Source organism: Pristiophorus japonicus, chromosome 1, assembly GCF_044704955.1.
Source record: "Pristiophorus japonicus isolate sPriJap1 chromosome 1, sPriJap1.hap1, whole genome shotgun sequence".
Classification (NCBI taxonomy): Eukaryota; Metazoa; Chordata; class Chondrichthyes; family Pristiophoridae; genus Pristiophorus; species Pristiophorus japonicus.
The window spans coordinates 339,086,517-339,108,536 of NC_091977.1; the positions used below are offsets into that span (position 1 = coordinate 339,086,517).

The window sequence follows — 22,020 nt, forward strand, 5'->3', positions numbered from 1 at the left end:
GCAGCAATTTCACATACATACATTGAAATTGCTTAAGATGTTCTTGGATAAGTTAGGTTTTATGTGGTTCAGCTGAGAAAGTGAATCAATGCAAGTTAAGGACACCCTCAAAGCCTCCCTGATAAAGTGCGACATCCCCACTGACACCTGGGAGTCCCTGGCCAAAGACCGCCCTAAGTGGAGGAAGTGCATCCGGGAGGGCGCTGAGCTCCTCGAGTATTGTCGCTGAGAGCATGCAGAAAGCAAGCGCAGGCAGCGGAAGTAGCGTGCAGCAAACCAGGCTCCCCACCCATCCTTTCCTTCCACCACTGTCTGTCCCACCTGTGACAAAGACTGGTTCTCGTATTGGACTGTAAGCCACCTAAGAACTCGTACTAAGAGTGGAAGCAAATCTTCCTCGATTCCGAGGAACTGCCTATGATGATGGAGAGAAACAATTGAACAAATATGTAAACAAAGTTATTCAAGAAGCTGCATTATCGCATCAATTAGAATCTCCATTAGAAACTACATTCCCCAGCTTTGAAACATTGCAATGTTTAATTCCAAATTTAGTACAGATTTTTCCTCAAAACGATAAAGTAACATCGATCAAGATTTCTCCTTATTTTACAGGGCGGTTGAAGACTGATTTGACATACATACTCAACTCAGATCCCACTCTATCAAATTAATGATACCAGAAACCATCTAAAACCAGCAATTATTTTGAAGTTAAGGGAAGGAATAGCCAACAGCTAAGTAACAAGTTGAACCTGCCCCTTTACCTTAATGCTACAAATAATTCCATGCAACTGTCATTAGAATACATATATTTGGGTAGATGGCATCTAAATCAATGAAGAACTCAGTTTGTGCAGTTTTGAGAGATGATAATGCCAACTGAATTCCCTAATTAGGAGCTTTGCACTGTAATCTTGTTTTTCCCATAACATTCCCATTTATACTGTTAAATAATTCTCATTACATTTTCCCACAAAATGTAATGACTTATAACATTTAATTGATAAAATAACATTCATAAATACATTGTCCCATTACTTTAGACTTTCAAACGAACATAAGAATAGCAACAGGAGTAGGCCAAACGACCCTTCGAGCCTGCTTCGCCATTCAATAAAATCATGGCTGATCTTCGACCTCAACTCCACTTTCCCGCCTGATCCCCATAATCCCCAGATTCCTCGAGAGTCAAAAAATCTATTCATCTCAGCCTTGAATATATTCAATGACTCCACATCCACAGCCTTTTGGGGAAGAGAATTCCAAAGATTCACAACCCTCTGAGTGAAGAAATTCCTCCTCATCTCTGTCTTAAATGGCCTTTCCCTTATCCTGAGATTATTCCCCGAGCACTCCAGGGGAAACAACGTCTCAGCATGTACCATGTCAATCCCCTTCAGTATCTTGTATGTTTCCATGAGATCGCCTCTCATTCTTCTAAACTTCAGAGAATGTAGGCTGAATATACTCAATCTCTCCTCATAGGACAACCCTCTCATTCCAGGGATCAATCTAGTGCGCCGCCTTAAAAGGCAAGTATGTCCTTCCTCAGATAAGGAGACCAAAACTGTGCACAGTACTCCAGGTGTGGTCTCACCAAAGCCCTGTACAATTATAACAAGACTTCCTTACTCTTGGACTCCACCTCCTTGCAATAAAGGCCAACATGCCATTTGCCTTCCCAATTCCTTGCTGTACCTGCATGTTGACTTTGTGTTTCCTGTACAAGGACACCTAAATCTCTCTGAACATCAACATTTAATAGTTTCTCACCATTTAAAAAATATTCTGCTTTTCTATTCTCCCTACCAAATTGAATAACCTCACATTCCCCACATTATTCTCCATCTGCTACCTTATTGCCCACTCACTGAACCTGCCTATATCCCTTTTCAGGCTGTGTGTCCTCCTCACAGCTTACTTTCCCACCTAGCTTTGTATCGTCAGCAAACTTGGATACATTGCACTCGGTCCCTTCATCTAAGTTATTAACATAGATTGTAAATGATTCTTGCAGCAACCCACTAGTTACAGCCTACCAACTGGAAAATGACCCATTTATCCCAACTCTGTTTTGGATAGTTTACCAGTGTAGTCAGACTAAGGATTAATAGAAAACCAGAAGAACCATTTACCAATAAAACCATCAAGTACAGACAGAATAGAGATTACCAACGATTAATTATCGTGAAGAGCAAAGATAATAAGGACAAGTTACGGAATGATAAAAGCAGTGAGCCTTCAAAGTGGTATGAGGATTGGTGTCCGAATACTGCTTCAGTAATTCAACCCTCATACATATCCCTCTTATACCATGTCATTAACATCCCCAGGAAGAGACTGAAATACGGCAATAACATGGTAAAATAGTTAATTAACTCCTTAAATAAGTTTCAGCAATAAAAGGGGACGGGGACATTTTCGAAAAATCTTTGTTGAAACATTTTTGATGAATACAAAAAAAACATTAAATACAGCAAATGAAATTCATAATAGGGAACAAAGAAGTGGCAGACTAGTTGAACAAATACTTTGGTTCTGTCTTCACGAAGGAAGACACAAATAACCTTCCAGAAATACTAGGGAACCGAGGGTCTAGTGAGAAGGAGGAGCTGAAGGAAATCCTTATTAGGCGGGAAATTGTGTTAGGGAAATTGATGGGATTGAAGGCCGATAAATCCCCGGGGCCTGATAGTCTACATCCCAGAGTATGTAAGGAAGTGGCCCCAGAAATAGTGGATGCATTTGTGATCATTTTCCAAAAGTCTATCGACTCTGGATCAGTTCCTATGGACTGGAATGTAGCTAATGTAACCCCACTTTTTAAAAAAGGAGGGAGAGAGAAAACGGGTAATTACAGACCGGTTAGCCTGACATCAGCAGTGGGGAAAATGTTGGAATCAATTATTAAAGATGAAATAGCAGTGCATTTGGAAAGCAATAGTGGAAGGCCGAGTGAACAAAGACAAGAAACAAAAAGGGCCACACTACATCATAATTCTAAAAGGACAAAGGGTGTTAAAAATACAATCCTGAAGGCTTTGTGTCTTAATGCAAGGAGTATCCGCAATAAGGTGGATGAATTAACTGTGCAAATAGATGTTAACAGATATGATGTGATTGGGATTACAGAGACATGGCTCCAGGATGATCAGGGCTGGGAACTCAACATCCAAGGGTATTCAACATTCAGGAAGGATAGAATAAAAGGAAAAGGAGGTGGGGTAGCATTGCTGGTTAAAGAGGAGATTAATGCAATAGTTAGGAAGGACATTAGCTTGGATGATGTGGAATCTATATGGGTAAAGCTGCAGAACACCAAAGGGCAAAAAACATTAGTGGGAGTTGTGCACCGATCTCCAAACAGTAGCAATGATGTTGAGGAGGGCATCAAACAGGAAATTGGGGGTGCATGCAATAAAGGTACAGCAGTTATCATGGGTGACTTTAACATGCATATAGATTGGGCTAACCAAACTGGAAGCAATACGGTGGAGGAGGATTTCCAGGAGTGCATAAAGGATGGTTTTCTAGACCAATATGTCGAGGAACCAACTAGGGGGGAGGCCATTTTAGACTGGGTGTTGTGTAATGAGAGAGGATTAATTAGCAATCTCGTTGTGCGTGGCCCCTTGGGTAAGAGTGACCATAATATGGTGGAATTCTACATTACGATGGAGAAAGAAACAGTTAATTCAGAGACCATGGTCCAGAACTTAAAGAAGGGTAACTTTGAAGGTATGAGGCGTGAATTGGCTAGGATAGATTGGCGAATGATACTTAAGGGGTTGACAGTGGATGGGCAATGGCAGACATTTAGAGACCGCATGGATGAACTACAACAATTGTACATCCCTGTCTGGCGTAAAAATAAAAAAATGGAAGGTGGCTCAACCGTGGCTATCAAGGAAAATCAGGGATAGTATTAAAGCCAAGAAAGTGGAATACAAATTGGCCAGAAATAGCAATGAACCCGGAGACTGGGAGAAATTTAGAACTCAGCAGAGGAGGACAAAGGGTTTGATTAGGGCAGAGAAAATAGAGTACGAGAGGAAGCTTGCAGGGAATGTTAAAACAGACTGCAAAAGCTTCTATAGATATGTAAAGAGAAAAAGGTTAGTAAAGACAAACGTAGGTCCCCTGCAGTCAGAATCAGGGGAAGTCATAACGGGGAACAAAGAAATGACAGACCAATTGAACAAGTACTTTGGTTCGGTATTCACTAAGGAGGACACAAACAACCTTCCGGATATAAAAGGGGTCAGAGGGTCTAGTAAGGAGGAGGAACTGAGGGAAATCCTTATTAGTCAGGAAATTGTGTTGGGGAAATTGATGAGATTGAAGGCCGATAAATCCCCAGGGCCTGATGGTCTGCATCCCAGAGTACTTAAGGAGGTGGCCTTGGAAATAGCGGATGCATTGACAGTCATTTTCCAGCATTCCATAGGCTCTGGATCAGTTCCTATGGAGTGGAGGGTAGCCAATGTAACCCCATTTTTTAAAAAAGGAGGGAGAGAAAACAGGGAATTATAGACCTGTCAGCCTGACATGGGTGGTGGGTAAAATGATGGAATCAATTATTAAGGATGTCATAGCAGCGCATTTGGAAAGAGGTGACATGATAGGTCCAAGTCAGCATGGATTTGCGAAAGGGAAATCATGCTCGACAAACCTTCTGGAATTTTTTTGAGGATGTTTCCAGTAGAGTGGACAAGGGAGAACCAGTTGATGTGGTGTATTTGGATTTTCAGAAGGCTTTCGACAAGGTCCCACACAAGAGATTAATGTGCAAAGTTAAAGCACATGGGATTGGGGGTAGTGTGCTGACGTGGATTGAGAACTGGTTGGCAGACAGGAAGCAAAGAGTAGGAGTAAATGGGTACTTTTCAGAATGGCAGGCAGTGACTAGTGGGGTACCGCAAGGTTCTGTGCTGGGGCCCCAGCTGTTTACATTGAACGTTAATGATTTAGACGAGGGGATTAAATGTAGTATCTCCAAATTTGCGGATGACACTAAGTTGGGTGGCAGTGTGAGCTGCGAGGAGGATGCTATGAGGCTGCAGAGTGACTTGGATAGATTAGGTGAGTGGGCAAATGCATGGCAGAAGTATAATGTGGATAAATGTGAGGTTATCCACTTTGGTGGTAAAAACAGAGACACAGACTATTATCTGAATGGTGACAGATTAGGAAAAGGGGAGGTGCAACGAGACCTGGGTGTCATGGTACATCAGTCATTGAAGGTTGACATTTCGGTACAGCAGGCGGTTAAGAAAGCAAATGGCATGTTGGCCTTCATAGTGAGGGGATTTGAGTACAGGGGCAGGGAGGTGCTACTACAGTTGTACAGGGCCTTAGTGAGGCCACACCTGGAGTATTGTGTACAGTTCTGGTCTCCTAACTTGAAGAAGGACATTCTTGCTATTGAGGGAGTGCAGCAAAGGTTCACCAGACTGATTCGGGATGGCGGGACTGACATATCAAGAAAGACTGGATCAACTGGGCTTGTATTCACTGGAGTTCAGAAAAATGGGGCCAAGTTTCGGCCTGAGTGGCTCCTGTTTTTTTGGAGCAACTGGTTTAGAATGGAGTACCTTAGAAATTGCAATTCTCGTCAATTAGTTTCTCCAGTTCTAGTCAGTTAGAACAGATTTCAGTTTCAGTTTGGAACAGATTTCTTTTCAAAAGGGGGCGCGTCCGGCCACTTACGCCCGTTTTGAAAGTTTAGGCAGTGAAAACTTACTCCAAACTAACTTAGAATGGAGTAAGTGTACGCTCAGAAAAACCTTGCTGACACTTAGAAAATTATGTGCAGGTTACAAATCAGGCGTCGGGAATGGGAGTGGGGGAGGTGTAAAGGGAACTTTACAAACATTAAACACTTCAGTTTTACAAATAAAGAGCCATCAACAATAATAAATGATAAATACATCAATAAATCAACTAATAAATCAATCAAAAGAATTAATAAAAAATTCAAAAAAAAATTTAAAAATCAATAAATAAAAAATGTTCTACTCACTGACTGCAGCACCGGGGAGCTCTCCAACAGCGTGTTGGGACGGGGCCTCCCCAGAGTGTGTGTGTCTCTCTCTCTCACACTCTGTCTGTCAGTGTCAGTGTCACTCTCTCTGTCCGTCAGTGTCTATGTGCTTCTGACAGAGAGGGGAGGAGGGGGGATGGGGAGGAGGGAGGAGGGGGGAGGAAAGGGGGAGGGGAGGGGGAGAGGGGGGGAGGGGAGGGGGAGAGGGAGGGGGAGAGGGGAGAGGGAGGGGGAGAGGGGAAGAGGAGAGGGAGGAGGCTGAACGGGCCCGGCTGACAAGAAGAAGCCGGGCCCAAGACTTCGGGCGGGGCCCGCCCCCAGCAAGGTCGGTGGCCAGGGGAAGCCGGAGCTTGGGGGGGGGGGGTCGTTGGAGCGCGTGGGACCGGGGGGGGGGGGCTCGTCGGAGTGGGCAGGGGGGTAGTCGGAGCGGGAGCTGGTAGCAAGGGGGGAGGGGAGGGGGGGGGTCGAGAGAGCCAGCTGGAGCCAGAGCAGGACCAGGGAGGTGCAGCCTGATCCTTGCAGCTCCAGTGAGGCCATTCGGCCAGGGCTAGGGGCTGCATGCTTCGGGCCCCTCCCACACAGTTTCGGGCACCTGGAGCTACTGCACATGCACGCCCACTGTAGCGTGCCTGTGCAGAGGTAGAAACATAGAGAAACATAGAAAATAGGTGCAGGAGTAGGCCATTCGGCCCTTCGAGCCTGCACCGCCATTCATTGAGTTCATGGCTGAACATGCAACATTAGTACCCCATTCCTGCTTTCTCGCCATACCCCTTGATCTGCCTATTGGTAAGGACTACATCTAACTCCTTTTTGAATATATTTAGTGAATTGGCCTCAACAACTTTCTGTGGTGGAGAATTCCACAGGTTCACCACTCACTGAATGAAGAAGTTTCTCCTCATCTCGGTCCTAAATGGCTTACCCCTTATCCTTAGACTGTGACACCTGGTTCTGGGCTTCCCCAACATTGGGAACATTCTTCTATTTCAGCGCTGGGACCTGGCTCCGCCCCTCACAGCTCGTGTTGCGCTGCGCCGAGCTGCAAAGGACCTGCAGGGAGCCGGAAAATGTGCAGGTATTTTTTTGCCGCACTTTCGGGCTCGAAAAACGGGCATCCAGGTCGGGGCTGCGCTGTTCTAGGCACAGCCCAAAATTTGGGCCCAATGAGAGGGGATCTCATAGAAATGTTTAAAATTCTGATGGGTTTAGATAGGTTAGATGCAGGAAGAATGTTCCCAATGTTGGGGAAGTCCAGAACCAGGGGTCACAGTCTAAGGATAAGGGGTAAGCCATTTAGGACCGAGATGAGGAGAAACTTCTTCACCCAGAGAGTGGTGAACCTGTGGAATTCTCTACCACAGAAAGTTGTTGAGGCCAATTCACTAAATATATTCAAAAAGGAGTTAGATGTAGTCCTTACTACTAGGCAGATCAAGGGGTATGGCGAGAAAGCAGGAATGGGGTACTAAAGTTGCATGTTCAGCCATGAACTCAATGAATGGCGGTGCAGGCTCGAAGGGCCGAATGGCCTACTCCTGCACCTATTTTCTATGTTTCTATGATCGGTCCAAGTCAGCATGGATTTATGAAAGGGAAATCATGCTTGACTAATCTTCTGGAATTTTTTTGAGGATGTAACTGGTAGAGTGGACAAGGATGAACCAGTGGATGTGGTGTATTTGGACTTTCAAAAGGCTTTTGACAAGGTCCCACATAAGAGATTGGTGTGCAAAATTAAAGCACATGGTATTGGGGGTAATGTACTGACGTAGATAGAGAACTGGTTGGCAGACAAGAAGCAGAGAGTCGGGATAAACGGGTCTTTTTCAGAATGGCAGGCAGTGACTAGTGGGGTGCCGCAGGGCTCAGTGCTAGGACACCAGCTATTTACAATATACAATAATGATTTTGATGAAGGAATTGAGTGTAATATCTCCAAGTTTGCAGATGACACTAAGCTGGGTGGCAGTGTGAGCTGTGAGGCGGATGCTAAGAGGCTGCAGGGTGCCTTGGACAGGTTCGGTGAGTGGGCAAATGCATGGCAGATGCAGTATAATGTGGATAAATGTGAGGTTATCCACTTTGGGGGCAAAAATACAAAGGTAGAATATTATCTGAGTGGCGACAGATTAGTAAAAGTGGAGGTGCAACGAGACCTGGGTGTCAAGTTACATCAGTCATTGAAAGTTGGCATTCAGGTACAGCATGCGCTGAAGAAATTAGAAATAAAGTAAATGAGTTGACGGCACAAATCATTACAAATGGGTATGATTTGGTGGCCATTACAGAGACATGGTTGCAAGGTGGCCAGGACTGGGAATTAAACGTACAGGGGTATCTGACGATTCGGAAAGATAGGCAGGAAGGGAAGGGAGATGGGGTAGCTCTGTTAATAAGGGATGATATCAGGGCAGTTGTGAGGGATGATATTGGCTCCAATGAACAAAATGTTGAATCATTGTGGGTGGAGATTAGATATAGTAAGGGGAAAAAGTCACTGGTCAGCGTAGTTTATAGGCCCCCAAATAATAACTTCATGGTGGGCGGGCAATAATCAAGGGAATAATGGAGGCATGTGAAAAAGGAACGGCAGTAGTTATGGGGGATTTTAACCTACATATCGATTGGTCAAATCAAATCGCAGGGGGTAAGCCTGGAGGAGGAATTCATAGAATGCATATGGGATTGTTTCTTAGAACAGTATGTAACAGAGCCTACAAGGGAGCAAGCCATTTTGGATCTGGTCCTGTGTAACGAGACAGGAAAAATAAACGATCTCCTCATAAAAGATCCTCTCGGAATGAGTGATCACAATATGGTTGAATTTGTAATACAGATTGAGGATGAGGAAGTTGTGTCGAAACGAGAGTACTATGCTTAAACAAAGGGGACTACAATGGGATGAGGGCAGAGTTGGCTAAAGTAGACTGGAAACAAGGACTAAACGGTGGCACAATTGAGGAACAGTGGAGGACTTTTAAGGAGCTCTTTCATAATGCACAACAAAAATATATTCCAGTGAAAAAGGGCGGCAAGAGAAGAGATAACCAGCCGTGGATAACCAAGGAAATAAAGGAAAGTATCAAATCCAAGAGAAATGCGTATAAGGTGGCCAAGGTTAGTGGGAAACTAGAGGATTGGGAAGATTTTAAGCAACAGCAAAGAATGACTAAAAAAGCAATAAAGAAAGGGAAGATCGATTACGAAGGTAAACTTGCGCAAAACATAAAAACGGATAGTAAAAGCTTTTACAGATATATAAAAACGGAAAAGAGTGACTAAAGTATATGTTGGTCCCTTAGATGATGAAAAGGGGGATTTAATAATGGAAAATGTGAAAATGGCTGAGACCTTAAACAATTATTTTGCTTCCGTCTTCACAGTGGAAGACACAAAAACCATGCCAAAGATTGCTGGTCATAGGAATGTGGGAAGGGAGGACCTTGAGATGATCACTATCACTAGGGAGGTAGTGCTGGACAGACTAATGGGATTGAAGGTAGACAAGTCCCCTGGTCCTGATGAAATGCATCCCAGGGTATTAAAAGAGATGGCGGAAGTTATAGCAGATGCATTTGTTATAATCTACCAAAATTCTCTGGACTCTGGGGAGGTACCAGCGGATTGGAAAGCAGCTAATGTAACGCCTCTGTTTAAAAAAGGGGGCAGGCAAAAGGCAGGTAACTATAGGCCGGTTAGTTTAACATCTGTAGTGGGGAAAATGCTTGAAACTATCATTAAGAAATAGCGGGACATCTGGATAGGAATAGTGCAATCAAGCAGACGCAGCATGGATTCATGAAAGGGAAATCATGTTTAACTAACTTACTGGAATTCTTTGAGGATATAACGAGCATGGTGGATCGAGGTGTACCGATGGATGTGGTGTATTTAGATTTCCAAAAGGCATTCGATAAGGTGCCACACAGAAGGTTACTGCAGAAGATAAAGGTACGCGGAGTCAGAGGAAATGTATTAGCATGGATAGAGAATTGGCTGGCGAACAGAAAGCAGAGAGTCGGGATAAATGGGTCCTTTTCCAGTTGGAAATCAGTGGTTAGTGGTATGCCACAGGGATCAGTGCTGGGACCACAACTGTTTACAATATACATAGATGACCTAGAGGAGGGGACAGAGTGTAGTGCAACAAAATGTGCAGATGACACTAAGATTAGTGGGAAAGCGGGTTGTGTAGAGGACTCAGAGAGGCTACAAGGAGATTTGGATAGGTTAAGCGAATGGGCTAAGGTTTGGCAGATGGAATACAATGTCGGAAAGTGTGAGGTCATCCACCTTGGGAAAAAAAAACAGTAAAAGGGAATATTATTTGAATGGGGAGAAATTACAACATGCTGTGGTGCAGAGGGACCTGGGGGTCCTTGTGCATGAATCCCAAAAGGTTAGTTTGCAGGTGCAGCAGGTAATCAGGAAGGCAAATGGAATGTTGGCCTTCATTGCGAAAGGGATGGAGTACAAAAGCAGGGAGGTGTTGCTGCAACTGTATAAGGTATTGGTAAGGCCGCACCTGGAGTACTGCGTGCAGTTTTGGTCACCTTACTTAAGGAAAGATATACTAGCTTTGGAAGGGGTACAGAGACGATTCACTAGGCTGATTCCAGAAATGAGGGGGTTAACTTATGATGATAGATTGAGTAGACTGGGTCTTTACTCGTTGGAGTTCAGAAGGATGAGGGGTGATCTTATAGAAACATTTAAAATCATGAAAGGGATAGACAAGAGAGAGGCAGAGAGGTTGTTTCCATTGGTGGGGGAGACTAGAACTAGGGGGCACAGCTTCAAATACGGAGGAGCCAATTTAAAACAGAGTTGAGAAAGAATTTCTTCTCCCAGAGGGTTGTGAATCTGTGGAATTCTCTGCCCAAGGAAGCAGTTGAGGCTGGCTCATTGAATGTTTTCAAGTCAAAGATAGATAGATTTTTAAGCAATAAGGGAATTACGGGTTACGGGGAGAGGGCGGGTAAGTGGAGCTGAGTCCACGACCAGATCAGCCATGATCTTGTTGAATGGCGGAGCAGGCTCGAGGGGCTAGATGGCCTACTCCTGTTCCTAATTCTTATGTTCTTAAGAAGGCAAATGGTATGCTGGCCTTCACAGCTGGGGGATTTGAGTTTTGGAGCAGGGTGGTCTTACTGCAGTTGTATAGGGCCCTGGTGAGGCCTCACCTGGAATATTGTGTTCAGTTTTGGTCTCCTAATCTGAGGAAGGACGTTCTTGCTCTTGAGGGAGTGCAGCGAAGGTTCACCAGACTGATTCCCGGGATGGCAGGACTGACATATGAGGAGAGACTGGATCGACTGGGCCTGTATTCACTGGAGTTTAGAAGGATGAGAGGGGATCTCATAGAAACATATAAAATTCTGACAGGACTGGACAGGTTAGATGCAGGAAGAATGTTCCCGATGTTGGGGAAGTCCAGAACCAGAGGTCACAGTCTAAGGATAAGGGGTAAGCCATTTAGGACTGAGATGAGGAGAAACTTCTTCACTCAGAGTTGTTGACCTGTGGAATTCCCTGCCGCAGAGAGTCGTTGATGCCATTTCACTGGATATATTCAAGAGGGAGTTAGATATGGCCCTTACGGCTAAAGGGATTAAGGGGTATGGAGAGAAAGGAGGAAAGAGGTACTGAGGTGAATAATCAGCCATGATCTTATTGAATGGTGGTGCAGGCTGGAAGGGCCGAACGGCCTACTCCTGCACCTATTTTCTATATTTCTATGTTACTGCAGATATTGACAATCATTTCCAGATTCTACAACGTGCACTGCAATAATTAATGAATTACAATATTTGATCATGCCAATCTGGTCCTGGGTGACCTCTCCATCCTTTGCAAACTTCAGCTCATCCAACACTCTACCCATATTGTATCCTGCACCAAATCGTGCTTGGCCATCACTCCAGTATTTGGTGATGTATATTGTTTCCGAATCTCACAATGCCTCAAATTTAAAATTCTCATCCGTGTGTTTAAATCCCTTCATTGATTTATTTCTCTCTGTCGCTAACCTGCTCCAAGGTGACAACTCCCCTGTACAAAAAAAGTCTATTCATTGGAATCGAGTCTTCAGTCTGTGCCTCTCTTGGCATCCTCCAAAGGGTCCACCAAGGCACTCATTTCTGTCTCCTCATGAGCAGCAACCTCAACTGTCCCATCCTACTCTCTTGCAGACCTTCCCGCCCAGCTCGCCCGCTGGGGACTAATCTTGCCAATATCCTCCCCGTCAACTCGCCCCTCTCCATGCTGACCTTGCGGACTATGGCAGTGAATCAGCTATCACCGACCCTCTCCGGATCTCCCTCCAAAATGTTTGTTCACTTGTGAACAAGGCCCTTGCCATCCATGAGTTTATCGCAGATGGTTCCATCGACATCATGGCCTTGATTGAAACCTGGCCGAGGGGTAATGATACCTTACCCTGAAATGAAGCCTCACCGCCCGACTATACATTGCACCACTTGCCCTGCCCAGACCACCGCAGTGGCAGTGTGGCTCTCCTCACCAAGTCACTCCGTGGCCTGCCACCAGCCTCCCCCACTCCGACACCTCTGGCGCTTCTCGTTCTCTGCTGCCCATCCAAGCACCATAAAAATGTTAGCACCGAGACATGTTCACTTCTTTCCTCCCTGAACCTCTGCATCAAGTGACTTATCTTCCTCAGCGATTTCAAACTCCATCTCAATTCATCATGCTCTCTCTCCTGAGTTCACTCGCCTCCTATGCCCCCCCCATTTCTCTCCCTCCATGTAAACTCCCCAATCCGTATTCATGGCCACACCCTTGACCTTGCCATCTCACGTGGCTTCGCTACTCCCATCGTGTCAATCACAGATATGGCCATCTCTGACCACTTCCTCGTATCGCTCTCCACCCACATCCCCCTTCCACCCCACCAACCCTACTTTCTTCTGTATCTGCTCCTGGAAAAAACTCTCCCCCAACTCACTTATGAACTCCCAATTGTCCAGCCTTTGGCCCTCCATTGACCATGACATTTCTGCAGCTACCAATCTGCTCAACAACACCCTCACCACCACCTTTGATGCCGTAGTCCTTATTAAAACATTACTCTCGCTCACCCTGACCATTCCTCCAGTACAGCCCTCATCTTCTCTCCCTTAAGTCCAAAAGATGGGCCCTGCTCTCGTCTGCCAAAACTGATCACTATCCCAGGATTATTCTGGAATGCAAAAATAACTTCTGGCTTCTTTTCTCTACTGCAAACCTTAAACCCCTCTCCCCTGTCTACTCCACACTCACCTTCAACAAGTGCGAGGAGCTCATGGACTTCTTTGTCTCTAAGATTGAGACCATCCAATCAGCTGTCTCTGCCCTTCTTTCCCCTAGCCCACCGGGCTAAACCTCCCCAAAGGATACACCCACCCTAGCCCTCACATCTTTCCCTCCAATCTCCAGTCATGCCCTTTCCGCGCTTATATTGTCCATGAGACCCACTTCCTGCTCCCTCAAGCCTACTCCCACCCAAGTTTCTTTTCCGGCTCCTATGTTAGCTGATATTCCCTGTCCCCAATTACTGTCCTGCTGTCCTTAAAATCGACATCAACAGCCCTCTCCTCAAAAAACCAACACTTGACCCCCTACCGCCCTATCTCGAACTTCCCTTTCCTAAGTCCTTGAACATCTTGTCGATTCCCAAATCCGTGCCCCTCTTTCCTGGAACGCCATGTTCCCTCCAATCAGGTTTCCATCCCCGCCACTGTAACGAAACAAATCTCATCAAAGTCACAAATTCCATCTTACGTGACTATCCCTCCTCGCCCTTCCCAAAATGTCTGCAGTCTTTGACACAGTTGACAACTCCATCCTCCTCCAATGCCTTGCCACCATCTCCCAGCTGGGTGGGACTGCACTCGCCTCGTTCTATTCTGATCTATCTAATCGCAGCCAGAGAATCTCCTGCAATGGCTTCGCTTCCCACTCCCGGATCACTACCTCTAGTGTCCCCGAAGGATTTATCCTTGGCCTCCCCTCACCTACATTCTGTCCCTTGGCGATATCATCCGAAAACACAGCGTCAGTTTCTGCATATAAGCTGACAACACCCAACTCTACCTCCCCACCACTTCTCTCGATCCCTCCACTGTCTTTAAATTGTCAGACTGCTTGACCAACATCCAGTACTGGATGAGCAGAAATTTCCTCCAGCTAAATATTGGGAAGACCGAAACCATGGTCTTCGGTCCCTGCCACAAACTCCGTTCATCAGCCACCAACTCGACCCCTCTTCCCAGCATCTGTCAGAGGCTGAACCAGATAGTTCACAACTTTAGTGTCATATTTGACCCTGAAATGAGCTTTTGACCACAAATCCGCACTATAACTAAGACCTCCTATTTCCACCTCCAGAACATTGCCCGTCTCTGCCCTTGCCTCAGCTCATCTGCTGCGGAAACCCTTATCCATGAGTTCATTACCTCTAGTCTTGACTATTCCAATACACTCCTGGCTAGCCTCCCATGTTTTACCCTATGTAAACTTTAGTTCATCCAAAACTCGGCTGCCCGTGTCCTAACTTGCACCAAGTCCCATTCGCCCATCACCCCTGTGCTCGCTGACCTACACTGCCTCCTGTTTAAGTAATGCATCGATTTTAATATTCTCATCCTTGTTTTCAAATCCCTCCATGGCCTCGCCCCTCCCCATCTCTGTAATCTCCTCCAGCCCCACAACCACGCAGCCCCCCCACCACCCAAAGATATCTGCCCTCCTCTAATTGTGGCCTCTTGAGCATCCCTGATTTTAATTGCTCAACCATCATTGGCTTGCCTTCAGCTGCCTAGACCCCAAGCTCCAGAATCCCCTCCCTAAACTCCTCCGCCTCGCTATCCTCCTTCAAGACGCTCCTTAAAACCTACCTCTTTGACCAAGCACTGCCCTAATTTCTCTTTATGTGGCTCAGTGTCAAATTTTGTTTGATAATGCTCCTGTGAAGTGCCACGGGACGTTTTCCTATGTTAAAGGCGCTATATAAATACAAGTTGTTTTGTTTTTTGGCTCGGTGTTCATTTCTTCCTTATGCCTCTGTGAAACGTCTTGGGACTTTCTCTTCAGCACAGTAAAAGTTCCATTCAATATACTCAAATCTACAAAAATTCATTTAAGCAACTGCAGAGTTTAGTAAAAAGCTGCCCAAACAAGTCATCCTTTTAATGGTGGATTCCAAGAGAACAGTAAACACAATAGCCCCATACTGTTGCCAAATATTATTTCAAGGGGAAATGAAAGATTCAAGTACCATTCACCACTTTGTTCTTCTACACTTTCATTTGTTGCTTTATATAAATTTAAGTACATTTTTATGGTATTATTCACTTGAACCAGCTGGTTAGAAAATAATTTGCTTAAACTAAAGCAGCTGCTTTCAAAAATGATAAAACTTAGAAAAACATTTGCAAAGTCTCAACGAATCCTAAACTCTTGTTGGAAAGCAAACTTTATACACATCTGGGGAAAATCAATGTAAAAATCAGAAAAACAAGAGTATCAAAAGGACAATGCTGTGAAGCAAAGACTGCACTAAAACAGTTACAACAATTTTTTTTTTTTTAAATCCAACAAGATGGTTATGTTGCTCTATTGTATTTACAGAATTAATTTTATCTGCAAGCACCTTAATTACAATCACGGCCTTTAAGATTTGGTAAAATTAAAGGACGCGACTGCTGCCTACGAACCGCAAGTGGACTGCGCATGCATGCTGCCGGTTCAGCAGGGGGCGTGTATTCATTAATGCCAAGAGAGATCAGAAAAAATGCCGGAAGAGATTGAACTGTGAGGAAAAATGCCGGGAGAGAACGGACTGTGAGGAAAAATGCCGGGAGAGATCAGGCTGTGGGGGGACAATAGAAAGATGGGAGGAAAAGCAATGTGTGAGGAGGACACAAAAAAACCTGCAAAAGGACATAGACAGGCTAAGTGAGTGAGCAAAAATTTGGCAGATGGAGTATAATGTTGGAAAGTGTGAAGTTATGCACTTTGACAGAAAAAGAGCAAGTTATTATTCAAATGGAGAAAAATTGCAAAGTGCTGCAGTACAGCGGGACCTGGGGATACTTGTGTATGAAACACAGAAGGTTAGTATGCAGGTACAGCACATAATCAGGAAGGCCAATGGAATCTTGGCCTTTATTGCAAAGAGGATGGAGTATAAAAGCAGGGGAGTCTTGCTACAGTTATACAGGGTATTGGTGAGGCCACACCTGGAATACTGCGTACAGTTTTGGTTTCCATATTTAAGAAAGGATATACTTGCTTTGGAGGCAGTTCAGAGAAGATTCACTTGGTTGATTCCAGAGATGGGGGAGTTGACTTATGATAGGTTGAGTAGGTTGGGCCTCTACTCATTGGAATTCAAAAGAATGAGAGGTGATCTTATCAAAATGTATAAGATTATGAGGGGGCTTGACAAGGTGGATGCAGAGAGGATGTTTCCACTGATAGGGGAGACTAGAACTAGGGGGCATAATCTTAGAATAAGAGGCCACCCATTTAAAACTGAGATGAGGAGGAATTTCTTCTCTGAGGGTTTTATATCTGTGGAATTTTCTGCCTCAGAGAACTGTGGAAGCTGGGACATTGAATAAATTTAAGACAGAAATAGACAGGTTCTTAACTGATAAGGGAATAAGGGGTTATGGGGAGCGGGCAGGGAAGTGGAGCTGAGTCCATGATCGGATCAGCCATGAACGAATTAAATGGTGGAGCAGGCTCGAGGGGCCGTATAGCCGACTCCTGCTCCTATTTCTTTTCTTATGAAAAATGCCGGGAGAGATCGGACTGTGAGGAGAAATACCGGGAAGCCAGAGCACTTCTCAGATCCTCCGTCTGTTGTGGTGAGCGTTATTTTTTAAATTTATGACCCGACAGTTATGCGCAGAATGCTTCTGCGCAGAATGCTTCTGCGCAGCTTTTGGTAGCATCTGGTAGCTTCCGGTTCCTTGACAGGAGTCACTCCGAATATTTAAAAACAAATATATGTTTTTTTTGCAGTAATTGTAATCTCAGTACTTTTTACTGTAAATAAGTACAACTCAATTTAAAAGTTCCTATGTCCAGAATTGCCATGCAATTAATACCAAAACATTTATCTGTAATTATTTCCTTGACCAGTTAGAAGTAATAATAGCAGAACCTACACAAATGTAGAAGTGAGCCAAGTATCAAATCACCTTTATCATTCCAGCTGCTCTAAAGCCCACAATAAACGTGTTACTGTGAGCTCCATCAGGGGTTAATATGAAATTACTCTCATCGAGTAACAATATGGAAGTGGCTGATGTAAGTTGGATTGTCAGTTAAGCCTGTTTCCAAGGGCTAGACAGGAAAGAGTAACAATTCTGGGAAACCAACTTCATAAAACTGATTACATTTTAGTTTTGGGTGGGAATTATTCTACGTGAATTTTTCGAGCTATCTGCTAGTCAGAACAAGTGATTGGTCCTTGTACCTGCCAAGATCCATTTTGCTCATCTTAGGTCATCTACAATGCTGAAGCTCAGCACAACATGCAATTGCACTGTGTTATTATGTCACGTCCACAGCACATATCAGCAGACACTTACTTTACAGTTAAAGATGGCACATCTATGAAAGAAGCAAGCAACAATGACAAACTTCCACAAAACCACACTTGAGGCTACTTAAAGTTAAAACTATGGATCTCAGGCAATTAAGCTGCTTTACATTCAGGATTAAAATCCTCCCCCCACATCCCCCCAAATATCAGATTTTAAGAATGCTATAAAATATCAAAAAAGCCATGTGGATCATTATTTACAGGACTGTAAACAGTGCTGCTCTGGAAGGAATTATTTTCATTGCATCAAATAATAAATTCAGACATAGTTAACCAAGTATGAAGTTTGCATGTAACAGAATTAAAATCAAAATATTTTCAACAATGCTCATCGTTGTAACCAATTTTTTTTTCGTGCTCTCTCAAATTACACACTTCTATCAAGGCCTACACTCAGTGAACTCACGCCATTATATTTACCTGAGCAACACGAGGCACGGAACGACATCTCCTCGCTTATGTATATGCACAAATACACAGCACTCAGAATTCAGCAGAAGCCAGAATGACCAATATATGCGATGAGTACAATCTACCAGTGCACGTTATATCTATCCACCAACGCGAGCCGAAAAATATGAGGAGGACTGATGCTAATTGGTTAGCATTGGGCAGTTTCAACATTTGTATGCAACACACTGATGTACTGGATTCTGAGGTGCTGTGTTCTTTTTTTATTCATTCATGGGATGCTGTCAAGGCCAGCATTTATTGCTCAGTCCCAACTGCCCTCGAGAAGGTACTGGTGAGCCGTTTTCTGTGTGGTGAAGGTCCTCCCACAGTGCTGTTGGGGAGGTAGTTCCAGGCTTTTGACCCACCGACAATGAAGGAACGACAATATATTTCCAAGTCAGGATGGTGTGTGACTTGGAGGAGAACCTGGAGGTGATGGTGTTGCCATGCAACTGCTGCCCTTGTCCTTCTAGGTAGTATAGGTCATAGGTTTGGGAGGTGCTGTCGAAGCTGTGGCGAGTTGTTGCAGTGCATTTGTAGATGGTACACACTGCAGCCACGGTGTGCCGGTGGTGCAGAGTGAGTGTTTAAGGTGGTGGATGGGACATCAAATCAAGCAAGCAGCTTTGTCCTGGATGGTGTTGAGCTTCTTCAGTGTTGTTGGAGTTGCACTCATCCAGGCAAGTGGAGAGTATTCCATCAAGCTCTTGACTTGTGCCTTATAGATAGTGAAAAGGCTTTGGGGAGTCAAGTGGTGAGACACTCACCGCAGAATGACTAGCCTCTGACCTCCTCTTGTAGCCACAGTATTTATGTGGCTGGCCCAGTTAAGTTTCTGGTCAATGGTGACCCCCAGGATTTTGATTGTGGGAGATTCGGTGATGGTAATGCCATTAATAGTCATGGGGTGGTGGTTAGACTTTCTATTGCTGGAGATGGTCATTCTGGCAGTTGTGTGTCGTGAATGTTACTTGTCACTTATCCACTCAAGCCTGAATCCTGTCCAGGTCTTGTTGCATGCGAGCAAGGACTGCTTCATTATCTGAGGAGTTGTGAATGGAACTGAACACTGCAATCATCAGCGAACATCCCCACTTCTGACCTTAGGATGGAGGGAAGGTCATTGATGAAGTAGCGGAAAATGGTTGGGCCTAGGACATTGCCCTGAGAACATCTGCCATGATATCCTGGGGCTGGGATGATTGGCCTCCAACAACCATAATCATCTTCCTTTGTGTTAGGTATGACTCCAGCCAGTGGAAAGTTTCCCATTGACTTCAATTTTACGAGGGCTCCTTGATGCCACACCCACTCAAATGCTGCCTTGATGTCAAAGGCAGTCACTCTCACCTCACCTCTGGAATTCGGCTGTTTTGTCCATGTTTGGACCAAGGCTGTAAGGAGGTCTGGAGCCAAGTGGTCCTGCTGGAACCCAAACAGAGCATCGGTGAACAGGTTATTGGTCAATAAGTGCCACTTGATAGCACCGTCAATGACTCCTTCCATCACTCTGCTGATGATTGAGAGTAGGCTGATGGGGCAGTAACTGGCTGGATTGGATTTGTCCTGCTTTTTGTGGACAAGACATACCTGGGCAGTTTTCCACTTTGTTGGGTAGATGCCAGTGTTGTAGATGTACTGGCCAGAAATACAGCTACATCGGGAGCACAAGTCTTCAGCACTGCAGCTAGGATGTTGTCGAGGTCCATAGCCTTTGCTGTATCCAGTTCGCACAACCGTTTCTTCATATCACATGGTGAGAATCGAATTGGCTGGACTGGCTTCTATGATGGTGGGGACCTCAGGAGGAGGCCGAGATGGATCACCAACTTGGCACTTCTGAGTGAAGTTGGTTGCAAACGCTTCAGTTTTGTCTTTTGCACTCACGTGCTGGGCTCCGCCATCATTGAAGATGGGGATGTCATGGAGCCTCCCCCTCTAGTTAGTTGTTTAATTGTGCACCACCATTCACAACGGGATGCAGTAGGACTGCAGAGCTTTGATCTGATCCACTGGTTGTGCAATTGCTTAGCTCTGTCTAGAGCATGCTGCTTCCACTATTTAGCATGCATGTCATCCTGTGCTGTAGCTTGACCAGATGGGCACGTCATTTTTAAGTATGCCTGGTGCCGCTCCTGGCATGCTCTTCTACATTCCTCATTGAATGAGGGTTGGCTTAATGGTAATGGTAGGCTTGATGGTAATGGTAGCGTGAGGAATATGCCAGGTATGAGGTTACAGATTGTGGTGGTAAACAATTCTGCTGCTGCTGATGGCCCATAGCGCCTCATGGATACCCAGTTTTGAGCTGCTGGATCTGTCCTGAATCTATCGCATTTACACGGTGGTAGTGCCACACAACATGATGGGGGTTGTCCTCAATGTGTAGATGAGACTTCAACTGTATGGTGGTCATTTCTACCAATACTATCATGGACAGACACATCTGCAACAGGCAGATTGGTGAGGATGAGGTCAGGTAGGTTTTTCCCTCATGTTGGTTCTCACCGTCTGCTGCAGGCCCAGTCTGGCAACTATGTCCTTCAGGACACGGCTCGCCAGGTCAATAATGATGCTACCGAGCTACTCCTGGTGATGGACATTGAAGTCCCCCAACCAAAGTACATTCTGTGCCCTTGCCACCCTCAGTGCTTCTTCCAACTGGTGCTCAACATGGAGGAGTACTGATTCATCAGCTGAGGGAGGGTGGTAGTGGTAATCAGCAGGAGGTTTTCTTTACCATGTTGGACCAGATGTCATGAGACTTCAAGTGGTCTGAAGTCAATGTTGAAGGCTCCCAGGGCCACTCCCGCCTGACTATGTACCACTGTGCCACCACCCCTGGTGGGTCTGTCCTGCTGGTGGGACAGGACATACCCAGAGGTGGTGATGGAGGAGACTGGGACATTGGTAGAAAGGTCAGCTCTCCACTTTTGGCACAAGTGCCCAGACATAAGTGAGGAGGCTTTTGCAGAGTTAACTGGGCAGGATGTGTCTTTGTTGTGTCCAAATCCAGTGGATAGGTCGATGCCATCCGGTTTTATTTTTATTAATAGTTTTCGGCAGCAGTTTTTGATACAACTGAGTGGCTTGCTGAGTTATTTCAGAGGGCAATTAAGAATAAACCAAATTGCTGTGGGTTTGGAGTCACATTTAGGCCGAAACGAGTCAGGATGGCAAATTTCCTTCCCTAAAGGGCATTAGGTTGCTCCGTCTGTTAGACTTGACAGAATATTACTCCAGTGAGGCACCAATATTTCAGTCTCGAGGTACAACTGGTGCAAATTAACAAAGAATTGGTGATTCATTACACTGATTCAGAGTTACACTTATTCAGAGAAGTATCCACCACTAGTCAAATTTTAAAGCCAAGACTTTACCAAGTTTAATCAAAACACAATACACTATCTGTATAATGGAGATCATCAATGGTTCAGCTAGCTAAGGTAGTGAATAGCTGAGCCATGCTGACCAAGCAAATTCCATGTTGATCCCCAATCTGTACCAGATTAGCTCATCTCAGCTGGCTAGTTGTAGGGGTGCAATGATTGATTTCAACATTGCTTGGTTTTGGCATGAAAAGGAAGAGGCAAACAAATAAATAAAAATCAGTCAAGATTCCCATCACTGGTCACCATCTAGCATCACCTATAGGAAGTGCAGGCATGGACATCAGGTGAGCAAGATTGGGCTGGGTTCTGATGCTCCAGAGATCAACTGCCCGCCAACACATCAAAAAAGTCACTTAAGCAAGGACTCAATGTCTTCAGCAGAATAATAGCGATGGTGAGCAAACAAAGGAGAATGAGAGAAATAACTAAAACCTAAGTAAGTCAATTACATTCCATGGGCAGCTTGCTATAGTACACCAATGCTGGTGTTAATTGTAGCTGAAATGTTT

The 22,020-nt window shown here is 44.9% G+C and overlaps 1 protein-coding gene across 11 annotated transcripts in view; it reads right to left on the bottom strand.

Moving 5' to 3' along the window:
• Positions 1 to 22,020, bottom strand: part of golga4 (golgin A4) — a 550,135-nt gene that overhangs the window by 130,266 nt on the left and 397,849 nt on the right. The gene's annotated exons all lie outside the window — the stretch shown is intronic.